Below are 6,128 nucleotides of genomic sequence, written 5' to 3'. Positions count from 1 at the left end.
ACAGTACGCGTAAAAACAAAGCGGGGGGGTTCACGACTTTATATAAAAAACGAAGAGAAATTAAAAATATCGCTTTATAAGTAATTGTGGTTAGGCTTCACATGCTGATATTTTTAATTTCTCTTCGTTTTTATATAAAGTCGTGAACCCCCCGCTTTGTTTTTACGCGTACTGTAATCGCGTGGAAGAATTTTGTAATTTTAAAAAGCCAAATTCAAATTGCTCACGATTAAAAAATCGAAAATTTCAAATATCAATATCTTTCTCATTAGACTTCTGACCCGAGTGTTTCAAGTATAAAAACGTTCTCCTATTCGGTCCGCAACCTATCCTGGTATTATTTTAGGCGTAAAAACTAATAAAAAGATTCAGCATCGCAAAAACTATATTCGAATGTGTCGGTAAAACAGATGACTTTAGCATCCTCTTAAGGAATTCGTTTTTTAATTAAATTTTGTACAATGCGGAAATTATGTAAGATTTTTAGATGTCCATCGGAATCTGAATATTTAAATTATTTTTAACCTTTATTTGCTCGTTTTATTATTGGCCTTAGTCCTCTATATTTTAAACTGTTGAAATTTTTCTTAGTGGAATCTCGTTCTTTTGGAGTGAGAGATTTATTGGAGTAAAATATTCATTCGAATAGAGTGAAGTGGTCAGTGACACCGTGTGATTCGAGTGAAAATTTTACTCCAAAAATTTTGGAGAGAAGATACGCTCTTATACACGGAAAGAAATGATGTATCAACAAGATCAGTGCAATTGAAATGAAATTGTTGAAACACCATCAGTATTAACGAATGAAAAACGAGAGATAGTTGTCTTAATAATCCGGATATTTAGTTCAATGCTTAAAATTACAATCCGCAGCAAATACAATTGAGTGAATTATTTATGGCAGCCCGTGACGTCAACGTTCAATTCAAGCAACTTCAGTTTCGTTTAATTCAACAGCATTTTTCCCCCGCGTGCGTTTTGCGCAGCCAGTAAAAGCATATTGTTAATAGACACAACAGGAAGGAAACATACGGACAGCGATAGATGCCTCTATGAGATTCGCGAATTAATCAGAAATCGAATACGCGAGATTGCGTCACGAGCTGGACCGATCGATCGATCAACCGGTATTGGCCAACGCGGCCGGTGAGTCGCACAGGTGCCTGGCGAAACGTGGGTGCCGACTGTCTCGTGGGTGGTACGAGAGGGCTTCAAGTCCCGTGTTTTTTATTCACCTTTCGGAAATATAAGGTTTTCGTCGAGCGAGGTCACGACACCTACGCTATCGTGCCGCGCGGCGAACAGCTGCGAAATGCGACGGGTGAAAACTTGGGTACTTTCCTGCGTAGGACGAGAGAGAGAGACGCGATTACCACGCGTTCGTCATAGCGATCGGATTAGGTGTACCTTTTCTAATCAGTAATCACGAGATTGCTAATTCCTTAGTTATCGACTTGACTGTCAGTCAAACTTGCAGCGTGGAATTGTAACTTGGCTTTAATTATGTAAATTAATAGTTTTGCATTTTCTAATTAATTAACGACCAAAATAATAAATTAAATTCATTGAAACAAAAGCTACGCGGATGTAAAATTCTACTTATCCACTTATTAACGAAGCGAGAATATTATTGGTCCCACGCAATTAAATTTCAGAAGCTCTAATCTAAATGTAGACCGCATTTGACTGATGTACGCGATAATTAACCCATTCATCTGGAAATGTTACAGTTTAATGTGAAGAGAATAAAAAAGTGAAGAATAAGAAATCTTAGCGCAATTAGTTCCATCGTTGGCCCATTTCTCAGAATTCATCGATTATGAGATGAGCCATGCGATTGCACACAAACCCCTGATTATCCTGAATCTCGAAACCCAGTGCAGTTGCGTTGAAAATTACTATCTTTATAGGTCATGTGTGTGCGCGAAAGCTAATTAAATTTAATTAGAATGAAAGTAGAGTCAGTGGAAAGACGACAAAGAGTAGTGTCTCCTCCGGATTAAGATACATTATGGCATAGACCATTTGCAAAATTGATAAATAGAATTGTAAGCTTGCGTGTCAAATTGGTTAATTAAACATGTTTGTCAATACTTTTTTGCAAATGCATTTCTAATATAACCAACATTGGACCAGTGTTTAGCAAATGTTTGGCCAATGCATTACGCTACTAGGGTCTCGACGAAAACAAATGAAGGTATCGTATCTTCGCTAACACATTCTGATCTGAAGGAGAACCTGTTTCCAACATCCAATCATTTGCATTTCGTTTATCTGATCTTATTCTTCCGTTTATCTACTGTTGCGTCGAAAAAATATTTCCCTATCTACGAGTGCAAATTTTGGAGTAAACTCAAATCCATTTACTTACTAAAAAATTATAAGTTAAATATTTATAACTCACAAAAGAATAGTCGAACATTATTAAAGACAATTCACAAATAATAAAACATATTATTTTAAAATTTTATAAAACTGCCAAAATTAATCTACATAAAAAAAATTAGAATTCCAAAATTAACATTTCTCTCTCCGTTGAACCTGATTGCAAAAAGTTTACTTGTCGTGTTACTAACGGTTGAACATGGAACCCGAGTTACAGCTTTAGTTTTTATTCGTGCCACGAAGCTTCATGATTCAAACCATTGATGGCACCAGCGACTAACCGCAAAACAGAGCGGTTCAGGGGCTCGTAAAGGGGTTTCACTCTCGCACATATGCGAGAATGTATGTATATAGAAGCACAACCCACCCGAATTGTAACAAATCAAAAGAAATCGAAGTATATTATACTTCGTACAGCACCTTACTTAGGTACTTCATCAGAGTGGCCAATATTGGACCACTTACCTCGTCGTATTTAGTCCATCGTTGGGCCAGATTGGACGTACCTTTCGTTGCTCCCGGCCATACAATCTGGTCATTTTGACCAGAGATCAGGAAGGAAGAAAACTCCTTCCATAGCCGGTTATCGTCACCGACAAATATTTCGTACGGTTCGAACTAAATGCGAGCGACGATTGTATCGAAAAATGCACGACCACGAGAGGTTAATTAAAGAAGAATATTAATTCAAAAACTTTACTGTACATACGAATCAAATTTATTTTTACGTCCGTTATTTGTTCAAAAATATTGACCGCCTCTTCGTAACTTGATTTTTGAATTCGAAATTCAAGTAGATATAGAATAAAATTTATTTCGCGTTAGAGTGATTTTAATCATATTCCTCGATAAATTAAAATTTATAATACAGATAAAATTAAATAATTAATTGAAAATTTTTCCTGAAAAACCGATCGCGAAAACCGACCGCGAAAACACAAAGATGCGTGTGACTATGCATGTATTCATGCAAGACGCATCCCGGCCATACAATCTGGTCATTTTGACCAGAGATCAGGAAGGAAGAAAACTCCTTCCATAGTCGGTTATCGTCACCGACAAATATTTCGTACGGTTCGAACTATGTATATGCGAGCGACGATTGTATCGAAAAATGCATGACCAGGAGAAAAGTTGTTTAAAGGAGAAACTTAATTTTACAAAATTTAATTTCTAAATCCTGATCGATGTGTAATTTTACTTCTGTTATCAAAAGTATTGACTGTATCTTCGTGACTCGATTTTTTAATATAAAATTGAAGCACATAAATATAGAAAAAATGTTACTTTGCGTTATATTTATTTTAAATTTATTTCGCGATAAAACAATTAAAATTTATAATATGGATGAAATTAAACAATTAATAATTTCTTGAATATGTTGTGAAAAACTGATCGCGAAAACCGACCGCGAAAACCGACCGCAAAAATACGAGATGCGTGTATTTACTCGTATGTTAAACGCATCTTGAGAGTATCGCGAGACATGCAAAATAAATGACGCAAGATCCAGAAAAAAGCAACTTGTCGCACGAGTGACACCGATATTATAATTGAATATTACAGTTAAACGATAATCTCAAATAAAGTATAAAAATAATTTCAAACTTACGCATTCTCGACAAAATATATTGGAATCTTACGTCATGTTATTTTATTATATACATATATCAATTCATTAATTAAAAATGGATAGGTTACGAGAGATTAGTTGGCCGAATACATCGTTAATATTCGTCATATATTATTTCGCATAATTTCTGTAATGTATTTCACCGATTTTCAACATAACAAATGAGCTGAACATACTCTGATTTGTAGAGCTCTATGATATCATTTTTTATCGATAAATGAAATATATTAAATAAAACGTAAAATTGTTTGTAACCTATTCATTTTAACGTAACGGATCTACGAAATGTCAATCAATCTACGAAATGTCAATCAATCTACGAAATATCAAGCAATCTACGAAATGTCAATCAATCTACAATCTACGATCTAAAAATGTAGATTCCGTTACTTTATTAAAAAACTTTTCACTCACCGACACGACGCGCAGCGGCGGAGTTGTATCTGCAATGGCGCCCGATGCCTCCTCCTCCACTCAGGTGTCCTCCTCTCAGGTGTCGTTGTCTCAGCTGTCAGCTCCGACACACTCGCGAATTTGCACTTGCGTTTGTTAAGCGAATTGTCACTGTCACTGTATCCAAGTGCCACTTCGCTCGCGAATTCACACTTCCGTTTGTAAAGTCACTTGTCACTGACACTGTATCCAAATGCCACTTCTTTTTCAGTGTGTCCGATTGTCACTGAGTCCGATTGCCACTACGAACTGTTCGATTACATCGAGCAGTGGCAAATCGCGGGAATTCAGCGAGCGCACGATATCAATCACTGATTGTCCGCAGAGAGCGATCGCGGTTTTTGCCCGCACTTGTCGCGAACGCGTATCGAGAAAGAATAATACTGTGTGCGAAGGGGCGCGGGCACGCAATTCGTTTCTCATTACAAACTGTAGAAACTCAATAATTAATCGAGGAACGTTACTTGTTACTGATAAAGGTGTGCAAATCAATAGCGTTTTATCCCTTCGTTCGTCACGATCGAGTCTTGGAAACCGATAACGCAAAATAACGCAAAAGTAATAACACGCACGGAGCGACTCTCGCCACTGCCTGCCGGCGCGACGTTCGGCGAGCGAGTGGTAATGCGGCGACCTTCGAGTACACGATGGCACGCAAAAACATCGTACGTCACCGCGCCGAGTGGAAAAACAACAAAAAAACGTTGAGAATTCGTTGGCCCGCTTAATCGTCGTACGATACCGCGCCGAGTGGAAAAACAACAAAAACAAACGTTGAGAATTCGTTGGCCTGTCTACGCAATGGAAAATTCCGTACTTAATATTTTATTGTACATTACTTTGTTCCGTGACTGTTGCTACGTTTTGCGTATTATTCCGCGGACTTATTGGTATTGATTAAATTAACGATTAATTCTGTTCAATCGAGAGAATGTATGGGAACAAAAATCGTTGTTACTTAAATTCTAATTGCTAAGATTAGAGATTTTACCTCAATAGTTGGTGTATACAATTGTATACATATTTCTAAATTGCAAATCTTCATTTACTACGAATCTAAAAGAGAAGTGAAGCGCACCGGCGCTTCGAGAAAACCAATTGGCATCGCGGAAAAGAGGCCTCGACTGTTCGATATTAACGACATACGCGCTGATAACATCTCTTTTTTAGAAAAGGATGAAAAACACACACGGAAACGCGAAATTGCTGAGATGTTCTTCATAAAAAAGCAAAAGAACGCTATGAAGTTAAACTGAAAATCTAAATCCCGTTTTAAACTTTTATGGAACAAGCATTAAAAATTGGTCTCATTAATATATTATTATTTCCTTTCTTTCTTCCGATAAAATTTTATGCTCGATTGTTTGGCTATAATGCCCATTCTACACCTAGGGATGATCCTACTTGTGGCTCATCCGATACTCCCTTCTATACCTAAAGCTAATCCTACTTGCAGCTTATCCGAGGGAGTAGTATAAAGTGTAAAAGGGTACACTGTAGTTGTACTTTGGTACGATTGGAAACCAACCAAAGTGTAAACCTTTTACACTTTATACTACTCCCTCGGATAAGCTGCAAGTAGGATTAGCTTTAGGTATAGAAGGGAGTATCGGATGAGCCACAAGTAGGATCATCCCTAGGTGTAGAATGGGCATAA

Source organism: Vollenhovia emeryi, unplaced genomic scaffold (assembly GCF_000949405.1).
Source record: "Vollenhovia emeryi isolate VEMERY1.0 unplaced genomic scaffold, V.emery_V1.0 DF939125.1, whole genome shotgun sequence".
NCBI lineage: Eukaryota > Metazoa > Arthropoda > Insecta > Hymenoptera > Formicidae > Vollenhovia > Vollenhovia emeryi.
Note: the sequence above shows the minus strand (reverse complement) of the source record.